Source organism: Manis javanica, chromosome 4 (assembly GCF_040802235.1).
Source record: "Manis javanica isolate MJ-LG chromosome 4, MJ_LKY, whole genome shotgun sequence".
NCBI classification, from domain to species: Eukaryota; Metazoa; Chordata; class Mammalia; order Pholidota; family Manidae; genus Manis; species Manis javanica.
The window spans coordinates 22,888,115-22,904,434 of record NC_133159.1 but is presented as its reverse complement, the minus strand read 5'-3'; the positions used below and the strand labels follow the sequence as shown (position 1 = coordinate 22,904,434).

At 46.7% G+C, this 16,320-nt stretch overlaps 2 long non-coding RNA genes across 2 annotated transcripts in view; one reads left to right on the top strand and one right to left on the bottom strand.

The window, feature by feature from the left end:
* Nucleotides 1–5,668: 5,668 nt before the first annotated feature.
* LOC140848862 (uncharacterized) overlaps nt 5,669–16,320 on the top strand; it is a 37,482-nt gene continuing 26,830 nt past the window's right edge. The window contains exon 1 of the long non-coding RNA XR_012130093.1: nt 5,669–5,946. This is a non-coding gene — a long non-coding RNA (uncharacterized lncRNA). The remainder of the gene's footprint in view (nt 5,947–16,320) is intronic.
* LOC140848861 (uncharacterized) lies at nt 5,940–9,148 on the bottom strand. The gene is made up of 3 exons (XR_012130092.1): nt 8,399–9,148; nt 7,200–7,327; nt 5,940–6,781 (listed from the first exon to the last, which is right to left on the bottom strand). It is a non-coding gene; the product is annotated as an uncharacterized lncRNA (long non-coding RNA).

Sequence of the window (16,320 nt, the reverse complement as noted above, 5' to 3'; positions counted from 1 at the left end):
CACTGAATGTCAGGACTGTGTCTGCTGAAGTCCCCTGCCTCCCTCCCCACTCTTCTCTAAGTGTTGGATTTATCTGATGACTCTGCTGGGCCTGGTGTTGAGGGCCAGGGCATGCCCTGCAGTAAAGAGGATTGGGTCCCTGGGCCTGAGGGTGTGATGGGTGGGTGTCTGGACAGGCCCTGTTCAGAACCGTCATCCCCATCAGTGGTTCTGTAAATTTCCCTTCCTTCTCCCTTTCTGTTTTGTGTATGGCTGTGCCCAAACCCGAGGCTGCTGTGGATGGGTTGAGTTGGGGAGTTCTCTGGGGTGTTGTCTGGGAGTGGGCATCTCCAAAGGACCCCAAATCCCATGAAGGATAAATGTTTCATGACTGTCCAGTGAGACTCCCGACTGGAGGACACGCCAGGGCTCTGAGTCCTGAACACTAATGAGAACTAACATGGACGGTGTTCTCCTCATTCCAGGTTAGGTGTCATGTGCTTCATGCAAGTTACCTCCCCCACCGCTCGGGAGAGCTCCCATTTTGCAGATGAGGAACCAAAGCACAGAGAGGTGGGGTACCTTGCCGTGGGCACAGAGATGGAAAGTGGCCTCCCTGGAGTTCTGGTCAGGCAGAGGACTTCATCCATCCTCCCAGGGGAGGGAGGAACAAATGAATGAAGGGAAGTCCCTGAGCATTGGTCCATGCAGACCATTGTCTGGGAGCACAGTGTGGGAGGTGTGGCTAGACAGCAGCACCTGTTAAATTCATTCATTCATTCATTCACTCACAAGCCTATATTGAGTGCCTGTTAGAAGTCTGGCTCTGGTGAAGCACCAGTGTGACTGTGAAGAAAATAAGAATTCTGTCTTCATGGAGCTCAGAGTCAAGCAAGGAAGACAGAACGCTGGAGAAGTCGTAAGAGTAAAATGTAGTTTCAGGAGAGGGGCTCTTCAGGAATTCTGAGAACACCAGGAGGGCACTGGATTAGATCATGAAGGCTGCCCTGAGGAAGTGTGTGACTCCTCCCATCAGGAGGCGGAGTCTCTTCCCCACCCCTGACTTACTCTGGCCATCAGAATGCAGTACAAATAGTGATGTGTGCCAGGGCCTATGTGCCCTCATGCATGTTTACTCTGAGAACAAGCCTGGGCTAGCCCACTGGAGGTTGAGAGGCCATGGCACCCAGCTGCCCCTACCTGCAGCCAGCCAGCCCCACACCCCCGCCAGTCCCCCCACAGAAAGAGAGAGGAACTGACCAGCTGAGCCCAGCCTCAACTGCTGTCAGAAATGTGAACTAAATAAAAGATCGTTGTTTAAACCACTAAGTTTTGGAGTAGTTTATTATGCTGCAAGATGAAACTGACACACAGGACCTTGGCACAGGTGTTCCTGAGAGCGCAGCTACTGTGCAAAGCTGCCAAGTGCTTTGATCAACATATTATTAAAATGTATTTAATAAGGCTTAGCACATCAGTGATTAAACAACAGAGAAGGATATTTCTTTCTGAGGTAAATCCCTCATTTTTGCCATCTGGGGCTCTCCATTTTGGGGACCGAGCTCCTTGCACTGTGTTGCTTTGCCTTCCTAAGGTGGAATCCTAAGTGGATCGAATCCACTTGATCAGAAATGCATCACCTCCACATCCACATTTCAGTCAGAAGGAGGGGGGAATGAGAGGACATGGAGGGCCCTTCCTTTCAGGGATACCACACGGGAGTTTTATGCACGTATGCATGAGTGCGCGCGCGCGCGCGCGCACACACACACACACACACACACACACACAGAGAGAGAGAACTTAGTCACATGAGCTTTTATACACGCGCGCGCGCGCGCACACACACACACACACACACACACACACACAGAGAGAGAGAGAACTTAGTCACATGAGCTTTTATACACGCGCGCGCGCGCGCGCGCACACACACACACACACACACACACACACACACACACAGAACTTAGTCACATGAGCTTACCTTGCGGTAGGGAAGCTGGGAAATGTGGTCTTTTTGTCATTTGAAACCATGTAAGCAGCTGAAATTTGAGATTCTGTTATCAAAGAAAGACGAGCAAATATTGAAGGGTATTAGGTGGGCTCTGCCAAAATGCTTCTGGAAATTGAAGTGTGGGTTGGTGGTGGGAGGGGGAAGGACATGGATCCATTTTGTCTTATTTTTTCCTTTCTCCTTCTCCTCGCTGCCTCTCTGTTCCTATGAACTTTCTCAATCTCTATACTGGTACGGTTCTTTTCTTGCCCTCATTTGGCTCTCTGCTTATAAGCATTAGCTCTGGGTTGCTCCAAGCCAGTGAAACCAGCCCACACATCTAGTTGCTACTGCAACTTTGTGCCTTTGTTCTCCACGTTACCTCTCTCTGGAATGCCCCCTGCCAAACTCTTGCTGTCTAGTGTTGCACGTCTTTGAGTGCACCAGTAAGCTCACAGACTTTGGGCTAAATAATTAGTCTTTTCTGGGGGTGGCCTGCCCCACCCAGATTGTAGGATGTTTTGCAGATCCCTGGCTCTGTCCCCTAGATGTCAATAGCATTCCTGAGCCATGACAATTGAAAATATCTCTAGAATTGTCCAATATCCCTTGGAGGACAATATTCCCTCTGGTGGAGAATCACGGGTGTAGGGAAAAAATGTAGGTCAGAGATACGAAATTTTTGTTCTTGCTCCATCCCTTCCTTGCCATGTGATAACAGACTCATTTTGGAACCTCTCTAGGGCTTGCTTTGTTCATCAGGCACATGCATCAGGTAACACCAACCTCACAGGGTCCTTCAGTGAATTAAATTGATCATTCGTGAGAAGAGGCCTTGTGCACTGTAGGTGCTCAATAAATACTGGTGTTGGTAACTAGCTCACGAAAGCCAGTGTGGCCCTGGCACTCCACCTCCAGAAGGGCAGGCACGGACTCTGGGGAAATCTCACCCAGCAGCCTCTTTCTGAGAAAGAGAAATCGAAAACACTCTAATTCAAAGCGTAAATGTCAGAGGCTTGGGAAGATTCTGAAAATAAATACTCTGCACAGAAGGGAAGAAAAGAAGGTGGGAGAGAAAGGAGGGGGTGAAGGTGGAGGCCCAGTGTTTAAAAATTGGGAAATCACACATAAAATCTGATTTCCTACTGCCCTGAAAAATCAGGAGGTCTGAGCATGCTGGGCATGGCCTGCACAGTCAGTTAGCTGGAACTGGGCAGCTTCTGCTCCCAGACAGCCTCACATAGGCTCTCTGCTGAGACCTGGTCCCCACCACTCCTGACCCCTCAGCTCTGGGACTGAGCACCAGCATCACACGCACCCTGCTGTGTTCCTGTCATCTGCATATGTCACCCCTGACCTCAGGAGGATTCCAGATGGTGACCCTGGGCTGGAGGATCAGCCCTGGGACTATGACAGACTTAGCTCAGATGTCACCTTCTCCAAGAGGCCTTCCTTGACTACCTGAGACTACAGTCCCTTCACACTTCATTATGTTGTTCCTCCAGTAAATGGCAACAGTGGATGGGTTGACTGCCTCTGGGCCAGTTTCTCAGTGGCTGGTGGAGAATTGTCCCATCACTTATGCCAAACGCTGCCATGCAGTGCACAATTCTAGGTGCTGCTTCCCACCTCTCCACAAGCGGTTCTTGCAAAAACTCTGACACTTGATATGCAGTAATTGAGACAATAGTGTGCTCTCCTTGAGCCAAAGAAACTATAATCCAAATACTCATCAGTCACATGCACTTGTCCTTGAAATACAACCTAGAACAGGCCCAGCACATAGTAGGTCCTTTATCATCCCTTTGTCATCATGGCAACCGAGGAAGGGGGGTCAGGAGGCCTGGTCCTGGCCTGTTCCAGTGGTCTGGCTGTCTGGCTCTCTGTATCTGTCTGTCTCTGCCCTTTCCCCCATCTTTCCATAAGGGTCCATCAGGCCAGCGCTAAGCCCTTTCCCCATGTTCCCTCACTTATTCCTCCCAGAGTCCTGCAGGTGGGCTCTCGGATTAACTCCGTCCCCCAGAGGGACTGAGGCTCCAAGGAGCTCAGACTCCTGTCAGATGATGAGGCTGGGAGGGGGCGGCTGGGCTTTGAACCAGGTCTGCCTGACTCCCAAGGCCCTGTGGGCGCACACAGCACAGTCCCCGAGTGACCTGGGGCAAGACACAGAAACTGGGCAGCAGGAAACCAATGTGGGGGAGACGGACAAGGGGAGAGAAGGAGTGAGAGGAGGCAAGGGAAGGGGCAGGTTGTCTCCAGACTGCAGTGGCACCTTGAGAAAGCCTCTTCTCCTTTTGGGGCCCCAGTTCCCCTCTGAAAGGAGGGAGAGGAAGGAGTGGTTTGGAGCAGGACCACTGTAGACCCCTCCCAACCCAGAAAACCAGGCCCTCCCCACCCCTGGCCGCAGCTCACACGGAGGTCACCTCCTACCCAGACCAGCTGAGTTCCCTCAAGTTCCTTCCCCAGACGCTGTGAATGAGGGACGCTGGTGTCCTCTAAGCCTTCGTGGGAGCAGAGGACCTGCCCTACCCGGAGCCTCTGGCCTGCTGAGCGGGGTGTGGGGAGCCCAGGCTCCTTCCTCAAAGCTCCGGGAAACCTTGTGCCATGGGCCTGAGTTCCCCAGCAGTCCCGGCTGGTCCCTGGGGCCCACTGTGGCAGCTCCACGAAGTGCCCCCTCAGCACCCATCTTCCCGTAGTTCCTCCAGCCTAGCCCTACATGACCCGGCTCCAGAGCCCCTCGCCACCCGTTCCCTTCTCTGGATTCTTCATGACAGTGGGAATTCCCAGGCCTCTGGGCAACCTAGGAACAGAAAGTCCTCCTCACTCCCAGCCAGGAACCCCGAACCCCCACAGCTGAGGCCAGCACATACCCACCCTGGGATCTGGGTCCTGGATCGGGTGAGAGCCCAGGCCCAGCTTCTGCCCTCAGAGGCCTTGGGACACCTCTGGGCATTGGGAGCCAGTGGTGTGTGGCCCAGCTATAAGTCGGTCAGGCTCTGCTCACATGAGGGGCAGACTGCAGGCCGTGTGTGTGAGGTGCTGGGCTCAGCACCCGCACTAGGAGCAGCTGCTGCTATCATCCGGGTCTCACTCCACCCTCTTCCACCCTGATGGCATTTGCTGCCATTTCCTGGGATGCTGCTGAGCCATCCCTGGTCTGAGCTTTTCAGCAGCATTTACCATTTTTCCTCACAACCCACAGAGGGGCTGAGAGAAAGGTCCTGCGTGGTCCATTTGAAATGCAAAATCTTCCTGTGCTCCAGCTGGTTAAAGCTCCTCAGAGGCTCCAGCGCCCTTTAAGTAAAGACTTGACCTTACCCTGGGCTTTCTAGGCCCTGCCAGGTCAGCTTCTGCCCCACGCCCTCCTGTCCGTTTACCCTGACCCAGGTGTGGAAACTGAGGTTCAGAGAGGAGGTGAGACTCACCAGGCCACCATCTGATGAACAGTTGAGCCCAATTCAGGCCCTGGCCTGCGGGGGTTGGGCCTGGGGCTCTGGAGCCCCGTGACAGCTGGCAGAGGCGTTCCTCCTGCATCGTGTTCTGTGGCTTGGGCTGCTCCCAAGGTGAAATCCTGCCGGGCCAGGGGCGTTCAGGGACCCGAGGCCGGACCTCATCTGTGGAGCAGCTGTGCACTACTGGCCTCCTGCCCTGGGCCCTCCCACAGGCTCTGGCTCACCCGGGTTTGTCCTCCAGCTTCTCCACAACCACGGAGGCAGAAAGGAGCTTATGGAAGGTGCCAGAGGCTCTGCTCTGTGGCAGTCGTGCTTGCTGAGGACAGACAGCTAGACGGCTGAGTGATTCCTAACCTGGGCGGTTTGGGCCCGGCCTGAGGCCCATGTGGACGTGCCCTGAGCTCCTCACTAAAGAGCTAATAGAGCTGGTTTGGAGGAGCCCAGGGTACTGCAGCTGGTGTGTCTCTTCTGCCCACAGCAGGGCCTTTAGAAGCATCTAGACGCTGGCACAGAGATCAGGTAAGAGGCCCCCTTGAGGATTCAGGTGCAGATGAGAGCAGGGAGGCCACACGGAGACGGCAGGAAGTGGGTGGACATGAGTGGCCGCAGAGGGGCTGAGAGGACTTGGAGCTGTGAAGGGCCTGGCAGGATTATGGTCAGAAGCTTTGGGTGCTGTGAAAAAGCTGATAACGCTGGTCAAATGCTCTGCAGGCCACCAGCAGGGTCGACAGACCTGTCCATGAAGGGCCACTCTGCAGGGGGAGGATCAGATGATGCGGGGGGCACCTCACGCACCTGGGGACCTCGGGTGACAGAAAGGCTTGTGTGGTGTTTGTTAAGGGCCAGGCCTTGTTCTCAGTGCTCTGTGTGGGCACACGGAATAATCCTCATGGCAGCTGGGCTATTATCCCCCCATTTTACAGGTGAGACACAGGTTTAGAAACTTGCTCCTGGTCACACGGCTAGTTAGTGGCACAGCTGGGACTTGAACCCAGGCAGTAGTTCCTGAGTCCATGCTCTTAACCATTATTCTGGGAGATAACTATGAAGTTACTGCCCTCAGGGAGCTGCAAGGCCATAAACTAAAACCGCAGGGGCAAACTGGGTGACAGAGAGAGAATTTCTGGATGCAGGAATCAGAGGTTTCCCTGAGGAGGCAGCATTTTAACTCAGTCCTAAAAGGTGGCAAATTTTTGAATAGGCAAAACTGTAACCAATCAAGTAGGGTTATTATTTCATACAACATAGACTTACTCTGGTGAATTTAGCAGAAAAACTGTCAGGAACTTTCTTTCCAAAGTGTGGCCTGGAGCCCATCTGACTGGAGGAACCTAATCACATGATTATGTCCAAGCTGTAAAGGAGATGGGGAAAGAAAACCTCTGGCATGGGGAGGTTCTGTCTCTGAAAACAGAGAATTCCATAGCATAGGAAGGGGTTTCTGTGGCTGGGCAATCACCAACAATGGTAGGCCTCACTCCACGTTGTAATGGGGGCATTTGAGGCAAGAGGTGGCAAATGTATGGATACAGGTTGAAAAGCTTCAGACACATTGGAGGTTCCCCTCTGTTTGGCTGGAGCAAAAAGATAAGAATTAACCAAAACAGGAATCAACGCTCCCTCTGAGTGATTAGGAAAACAAAGAAGGCTGGGGCTGGGCAAGTGGATTTGATGTCTTTGTTAAAAAAAATCGTCCAAACAAGTTGGGAGAAAAGATACACCTAGGAGGATCCTTGTCCTTGGAAAACCCTAAGTCAGTTCACAGCTCTCACCTCCTCTCGTTTGACCATGTCGTGGTGTAAAGTGGACACAGGCATCTATCGAAATGTGGCGGCCTCTCCAGCCCTCAGGATGGTTTCTGCCTGCTCCTCCATGTCTGCCACCACCTCTAGTTCACTTTCTGCAAAAATAAGCCAGAAGGAATCCAGTTTGTGTGGGCTCAAGTCTCAAATGGCAAAAAGGAAGGAGAGAATTCTTCAGGTTGTCCCCCAGAGGGTCAGAAAAAGAGAATTAGATTCCTGAAGAGGCAGGAAGCTGTGCCTTAGGAAAAGCAGAGAAAGTAGATTTAAGTTTCCTGGAATGTAAAGAAAATATTTACATTTTAGAAACAAAGGACAAACAAGATATTGGGTAACTTTAAAGTTTCTCTTCAAGCTGATAAGAGAATCTGATCCAAAGTTTTAAAAATTTTCTATTAAATTTCTTATTGTTAAGTCATACTCCACATTTCAAACATTAGTGAACTTATTGTTTATAACCACTTATTGTTACAACCACCCGTTATAACAATGGGTCCTCATCAGTCGAATTCCACTCCATACTTTATTGACACGGACGATGTTGAGAATATCAAATTTGACTTGTGTGAAGAGCATCTGAAGAACTTGGCCCCGGATCGAATCTATAAGGGTTTTGTGTACAAGGTTGGAAAGGATAGCTAACAGCCCAGTCTTTCGGAGAGGCTCAGTTACCATCAGAGTATAAGTGTTCCATTATTAACCTTGAACTTCCTCTCATTATTCTTTCATTTTCACTGACAACTCCCTATAGTCTTTTTTTTTTTTTTAAAGCAATTCCCACTTTGGTTTATTCTAGCTTGAATTTCACCAACCTCACTCATCAAAATAACTCAAACCAAACCCAAACCCCCAAAACTACTAGTTCAGCCCCCATAGATCTAACCAGTGTAGAAAAATGGGAAAATACAAAAATCTTATTGCCTAGAAACAACCAAGACTAACACCATGGTGAATTGTCTCCTCTATAAATCCAGACGGAAAAACAAAACACGATGAGGATAAAATGACACACACAGAGTTCAGTGTGCAATCTTTGAAACTAAATACATCACATTTTTAAACCAGATTGTAATGAAAGCAAAGTGCTCATGATAAATGTTAAGCAAAAATTCTGGGTACAAAAAATCCTCTATTGTGTGAAAGACATGTGTAAGTATTATTGAAGAACATACCAGATATCAATAATGATTCTGGGTATAAACTTCTTGTCATACTCTGTACTAACAGTTTGAGCAACAAACATGCATCGATTTTAAGGATCAGGAAAAAATAGAAAGACAATGGGAACCTCAGATTTCCAAGTAATGGCCCACAGGCACGCTGAACAACTTACAAAAAGTTTGTTTCAAAAGCAAAGCCCTGGGTGGGCGGGGCTGAGCCACGCCCCGGCGTTGTGACGCGCCCTGAATGAAAGGACCGTGCGCACTGTCTCACTTGGTCTTTCCTCTGCGGCCGTTGGAGCGCGTGGCTCTTAGGCTGCGCGAGCCCAGAGCTCTAACGACAGAGGGGACATGGAAAGAGGGCTGTTGATCCGGCTCCAGCTGGGGCTGCTGCTCCTGGTACTGCTTCTACCCCTGCAGATAAATTCACAGGAATTCTCCACGCCCGCGGCTACTGCCCTGCCTAGCCTGCCTGCCACCCCGCCTGCCACCACGAAGGGAGGCGTCTGCGCCCTGCGGTCCACTGTCAGTTTGCTCCTGGTTATGCTCTTCCTTCTCCTACACCTCCACTGTTGAGAAACTCAGGCCAAGAAACATTTTCACTCTGCAGCTCATCTTTGAAAAACCCAATCCAAGTGGCATCCAGTGTGATAAGGAAAACAACGGGTCCTTATCAGTCGAATTCCACTCCATACTTTATTGACACGGACGATGTTGAGAATATCAAATTTGACTTGTGTGAAGAGCATCTGAAGAACTTGGCCCCGGATCGAATCTATAGGGGTTTTGTGTACAAGGTTGGAAAGGATAGCTAACAGCCCAAATTACGGAACAATTGGATGTCACGGCTTAAAGAATATGGACTCTTAAAAACTATTCTTTGAAAATCAGAATCGATTTCACCTTGATCTAGAGAAAAAGGATGGGATGTGGAATGGGGATGTTTCATTCTGATTCACTGAATCTGTCAGGCCAATAAAACAACTTGGTGATACCAAAGCTTCTGTGTTTCTTTTTATGTATGTTGGGAGAGGCCTCCAGGAGGTCCTGTAAATCAATACTAATTTATGCTGAAATACTCTAAAGTCTCACACTGTTAAGCTTTCCCTTGGATACTGAACTCTTTCCTTTGTGGTTTTGGATTTAACATTACATTTGACTTTGTACAAGGTAATTGACACTTATCAGAACAATGACTGATTGGAATGTATCCCAAACCCAATCAGGAGTCCATCTTTCCACCGCACATTCCTCTCCAACAAGAGTGTCAGATTTATTTAACTACCGTACTTAACCTTCTTCCAAAGAATCTTAAAATGCTGTGGTAGATGGGGCCCTGCTTTCTCTGAGCCATGCCAGGGAGACGCATCTCCCATGGTGGTAGGTGGTAATTTTTTTCATTTCTTGGGAGAAATGACACTTCATTCTCCAGTCATAGCATTTGTTCTGCTGAACAGAGGTCAGAGAGGGAGTCTGGTGGGGCCACAAAGCATGTGCTGGTCAGAAATTGCTTTGGCCTTTGGGGGGCTCTTCCTGAGTCTCAGTTGCAGGGGTGGAGTTCACCTTAACAGCCCAGAGGTCACCAAAACCCTGGAACACCGAAAAAATTTGCAGGGTTTCCCCCCCAGTTCATGAAGCTGTAAACTCACATGCTGCTCACAAGCCTTTGTCCACATCATCAGGGATTGAACAAGCCCTTTGTGAGGGCTTTTCTATTGTCCTAATAGCTATACTTCTCTGGTTTACTGTTTAGAGCGTCCTGTATGGTTTACAATGTGCAACTGTAACATAGCACAGTCTATTTTCAAACAATACAGCACATCACATGTTAGAACCTTCCAGCAGTCCCTTCCTTCCTCCCATCACATCCTTTTGCTGTCCTCTTCATACCTTCACTCCATGTTTTTGATCCTGCAATAAATTGCTGCTATTTTGGCTTAAAGGGTTCCCTTTTAAAGAACTTTTTAAAAAATGAGAAAAATGCCTTTTATATTTATCCCCTTTTTACCATTCCCAGTTCTCTTCATTCATTTGGTAAATCTTAGATTTCATTTGTTGCTGTTTTCCTTCCTCAGCCATGTCCAGTTTACTAATAAGCCCATTGAAGGCATCCTTCATCTCAGTTACCGTGTTTTTGATCTCTAGCATTGCTTTTTGGTCCTTTCTTAGGACTTCCATCTCTCTGCTTACATTGCCCATCTGCTTTTGCATGCCGTTTACTTTACCCATTAGAGCCCTTAGCATATTACTCATAGTTGTTTTAAATTCATAGTCTGCTTTTACCTTGTATTTTTTCCTTGATAGTCCCACATGATATACTGGATAAAAGGACCTGCGGTAAATAGGCTTTAGTGGTGTGGGGGAGGGGAAGGGTTCTCTAGTTCTGATTAGGTCTGTGTTTAGTGAGCCTGTGCCTCTGCGCTGCCAACTTCACAAGTGTTTCTCAGTTTCTCCCTTCCCTCTTAGGTGGAACAAGCTGGCTAGAACGGGCTGTAGTGGGCAATTGCCATTCCCTTGGGTCAATTAGGCTGTGGAAGTACCCCAGGGGGTTAGGCTCTGGTTAACCCGTTTCTCCTGGGCGCAAGCCTTGTTAAGAACAGAGTACTCGGGGAAATTTCAAGATGGTTCCTTTTCCCCCTCCCTTTGCCAGAAGCATGAAAAGATTTTTTCCAATATTTACTGTGGGAAGCTGGTTGAGCTCCTGAGGTAAAACTCACAAATGTGTGAGAGCCCAATTATGACTGGTCTCCCTGGAGTTTTTAATGCTCAGAGTTGTTGGTACTGAGCCTCCAGAGATCTGTGCATCACAGCTCAGATTCTGCTCGTGACACCCTGTCTGGTGAACTCTGAAGATCTGTGTTTGCCTGTCTCCAGTCTTGGGGGCAGTGGTTTGCCCTGTGTCTCATCTCTTTTACCATCCAAGAAGAGTTGTTGATTTTTCAGTCTGTTCAGGTTTTTATTCAGGAATAATGTGTGGAACTTGAAGTTCCACCATTTCCCTTCATCCTGATAAACTTTTGTTAACATTTCCTATAATGCAGATCTGGTAATGAAAAGTTCTTTAGTTTTATTTATCTGGAAAGGCTTTAATTTTTTTCCTTCATGTATGAAGGGTAGTTTCTCTGGAGACAGAATTCTAAGTTGACATTTTATTTTCTTTTGGCCCTGCATACATGTCATTCCAAGTTTTAGTTTTTTTACTTGTAATGTGTTTTACTATAGTTTTCTTTGTATTTATCCTGTCTGGAGTTTTTTGAGATCCTTGCATCTGTGCATTTATAATTTTCATAAAATGTGGACAAGATTTAGCCATTCAAATATTTTTTCTATACTCCTCTTTTTAGAACTCTGATTTCACAGATGGTAGACCTCTTGATATTATACTATGAGTTATTGATGCTCTATTCCTTTTTTCCTTCAGTTTGGGTAGTTTTTATTTCTATGTCTTCATGTATATTTACCTTTTCTTCTGCAGTGTCTGTTCTGTGGCTCTTCCCATCTAGTGGATTTTTCATCTTGCTTCCATTTGGTTCTGATACGTTTCATTTTTCTCTTCATTAGGTATCTATTTTAAGGGTGTGAATTTATTTATGTATATAGTTTTTTTCTCCCCTCTTAGTTTTTTTTTCTTTCCCCTTAGGTGGGAGAACTAACTCTCTCTATATGGTTATTATGCCTAATGACTATATATTGTAGTATATAGCTAATAATGCTATATATCATTATTTTAAAATCCTAGGCTGCTAAATCATACCTGTTATTTCTTGGTTGGTTTCTACTGACCCCTTTTTTATTCTGGTTTTTGGTCACATCTTTATGTTTCTTCACATGCCGGGTAATTTATGATTGTATGCTGGACATTTGAATGTTTTGAGTTTCTGGATTTTGTTGACTTTAAGGACTGACTTGAAGGACTATTGAACTTTTGGCAGGTAGTTGAGTCACTTGAAAATCATCTTGATCCATTCGGGCTTGTTCTATAGCTCTGTTATAATGGGGCTAGACAAGGGCTAATTTAGCTCAGTTTTTAAGGCATTATTCTTAAGGGCTTTACTTATTATCCCAAGCGTTCAGTGAGGTCTCTCGACCCCAGATGGTAAGATTCAAGTGCTGTGCAGCCCTGTGACCTCTGAGATTTGTGCTCTGAAGTTATTCTCCTTCTAAGGACTTTCACCCTATGGCTGCAAAGCTTAGTCTTCAGAAGCAGATTCAAGGTGCTTCTGTGTGGGTTTCTGGAGATTTTTCTCTGTGTACCTCCCTCTTCTCTGCTATTCTCCCTACAGATCCTAGTCCCCTCTGTGTCCACAAACTCAGATCTGCCTTTTCAATTCAGTGAATCTTTCTATACTGCTGTTATCCTTTTCTACTTCTGTTAGAAGTGGCCTGTGTCCTGAAAAGTGCCTCTAGTTTGAAAGCTGGTGTACTTACAGGGCTCACTTCATTTGTTTCCCTTTTTTCAGAGATCATGGTTCTTCACTGTTTCTTGTTCCATGTCTAGAATAGCTGTTTCATGTGTCTTGTCCATTTCTTCATTTGTTTGTGGTGCAGTGGTAGGGTACGTACAGTTCCAGTTATAACCAGAGCGAAAAAAAAAAAGTGTGAGTTTTGGCATCTAACACACTTGAGTTTAGATTCTGACTCTGGCAGTCACTTGCTGTATGAACTTGGGCATGTCACTTAGCCTCTCTCAATCTGTTTTCTCATAGTCTTTGCCTCTCAGAGTTATTGTAGAGATGAAATGACATCATATATGTAAAGTTCATCCTGGAGTACCTGGCACATAGATATTCAATAAGCGAAAAGTATTGTTATGAATAAGCACATGGTCCCCAGCTTTCTGTAAGATGCTACAATACCTAAAGTTCTGCTAATGAAGATCCCTGAAGACCAGTATCTCTCTGTAGCCCTAACTGGCCTTTCAAGTGATGGATTGTGCTTTTAAATATTTAAGTAGCATTGGCTGCTCTGCATTAAAAGTTAATAAGTTTCTATTGAGCTCCCGTCAGCTGATTTTAACACCCTGCCGCTTCCCATTCAAAGCAGGGTATTTTCACAGGTGGCTCCAAGGGGCCTGTGGGTGATTTCCAAGGTGCTACAGAGGAGCTGTCACTGAAGTGTCATTCCAGGGCATGAAGGGCCTCCAACATTCTTCAACATTCACCAGGCTCCTGCCTTCAGTTTTCCAGGAAATCAGAGCCTCTCATGGTAGCTCACTTCTGATCAGGGTTAATGGGGGAACTAGGATTCTGGAATGCCGGTCCTGGAGGAGGCATGAATGCCCTCAGTGTCAGGAGCTCCTAGGGCAGCCCTTGAGGAGGTGGACGGAGGATGAGGAGGACAGGACCCAGGAGGGAGAAGTGAAATGAAGTGAAACCTCCAAGTACTTCTGTTTACTCCCCTTTGCTCCAGGTTATCTTTAAGTGGGATAAAAATATCCCCTAATCTTCTTTATCTCAGTTCAGTGCTTCTAGAGAAGAAATACTTGACATTTAAAGTTGTAGGAAAAGGAAAAAGGTACAAATATGAGAGAAACATAATATTCACTGACAACCAAAGAATGGAGACATTTCAGGGAGCTCATACTGGGAGTCTCCTTAAAGTTTTGAAAAATGAAACAGGTGGGTTGAGAAGGTGAGACAAACCCTGTACGGGAAATGTTTCCAGGGTCTCTGACATGCTTCCCTGTTCCGGCGAGGCGGAGAAGGCAGGAGTTTTGGCCTTGTGTCCTCACACCTGGCGTTCCACATTAAGCACTGAGGCTGCCACTTCTGCTTACAAGGCCTTTTGCCATTTCAGTCCTGCTGCCTCATCCCTTTGTCATTCATTGTCTGCCTGGAAAACAGACCCTTTTAGGCTGAAGAAATGTGTCTCTTACCATCATCCTTCTTCCTCACTTGGGTTGTCAGTTTTCTACAGATAGTGAGAGGAATGTTGTGAATGAACGATGCAGGCTTGTGCCAGACTGGTGTCCAACAAGGTGCTCAGGACATTGCATCATCCTGAGGCTAAACACTGGGGGAGCTGACCCTACTGAGATCCAGGAGAAGGGTTTTTGGACCTGACCCTGAGAGAGACAAGATTCTCAATGTCTGAAAAACCGTCTTGAAATGCTTTATCTCACAGCCAGAGGCAAACCACGTCTGTGATGCCTGCATCAGTGGCCCAGGGGCGGATATCTGTTGGTTGGTAGAGATACAGCATGTCTGGTCTCCGTTAAAAGAGTGTCTGTGTTCTTAGAAACACAGTATCATTCACCTTAAAATTGTTGTTCCCCATATTGTAAATTTTTTCTTAGGAGAATTTCCTGAAAGTGGACCTATCATATCAAATGCTTTTGATGCACATTGCCAGACTGCCTAGGTTCAAATCTTGGCTCCACCTTCTGGAAATCATTTGACTATAGACAAAACACTTCACCTCCTTTAGCCTCAGTTTGCTCATCTGTACCCACCTCCTATGGTTGTCATGAGGGTTTGAAAAATTTACTACTATTTAAAAAGATTATTGTGATTGGAAGGCCTTCAAGAAAAATCATGCTGATTTATGTGCCCACAAGCAGATTATGAAAGCACCTCCTGACTGCTTCAAAAATACTCTGAAGGAAGCAGGAAAGCTGGGTTCTTGTCCCAAATCTATGTGAGACTCAAAGTATGACCTTGTATGAGACTTTCTCCTTCACTTTGGGTTTCAGTTTTCTCATCTGTTAAAGGAGACGATGGTCCTATGGTCCTATGTGACCATTGAAGCCCCTTCCAGGGCAATGACTTTGTATTCCAGGGCAATACAAATGTCCAGAAAATAATGTATTCCTTTAAACAGGACAAATGTCTCCTTAACCATCTCACTGACTCTTTCAAATACTTCAGCAAAATTTGTTTCATGGACAAATAAGATTAACTTCATTCCTGATTTATGATAACTTCTGAGGTAGTTTTAGTTTCAGTATCTATTTGTCCATTTAATTAGTATTTAGGGGAAGTCATCATGTGCTAGGCATGTGATAGGATTGGGAATATAGAAATTCATTCATTTTTTTATTCATCCAACCAGTAGATACATTGCACCTGTTCTGTGTCAAGGGCTGTATAAGAATATAGCCATGAAAAAGTATAGGCAAGGGTCTTACCCTGCTGGAACATTCCAGATGGGGAGGCAGCTAATAAAGGAATCAACAATAATAGGTTGCTCTTTCAGACAGAGATGGTGTGCCTGAAGGAAATAAATGAGGATAATATGCAAGAAGAGGGCCTGGAGATGTGGGGGCGAGGGTGGGGAGGTATAAAAGTTCAGTAGGATGAAGTGACATTTGAGCAGAGACTTGGGTGGTGGGAAGGAGCAAGCCTGTGAGATCTGGGGCAGAGAACAACCAGGCAGATGTTTACCAGGATCAGTAAATGCATAAGCCTGAAGGTGGGCTTTTAAAGGAAGGAGGTGGGTTTAAAAACATTTTTATGCAGGAGAATGAATTGGTTAGCTCTGTAATGGGAGGTAGCACTAGAGAGTATTTAAAAGAATGTGCTGTAAGGCACTACTCTCTGGGACTGAATCTTGGCTCAGCTGCTGACTAACTGTGTAACCTTGGGCAACTTACCCAGCCTTTCTGTGCCTCAGGTTCCTAATCTGTAAAATAGATATTCTATTAAGAGGTTTAGCAAAACACTTTTTCTAGATAACGCTAAAGTACCCAGAATTATGATTAACTTGAATTAATATTTTGTTGTTCTTTTAAAGACAAATCTCTCAATATTAGTCATGAAAATATAACAGTTGTCTCGCCTGAGGGGGATTGACCCCAGGCAAGTTCGCTCTGGATTCAGTGAGACCAAATAACAATGGAAATTAGGGGTCACAGGATTTATGCCAAGCTTTATCCTCATGGTGGCAGGTTGAGCGCTGGAATCATGTCTGGCTCTGTGGTGTTCACAATCCATATC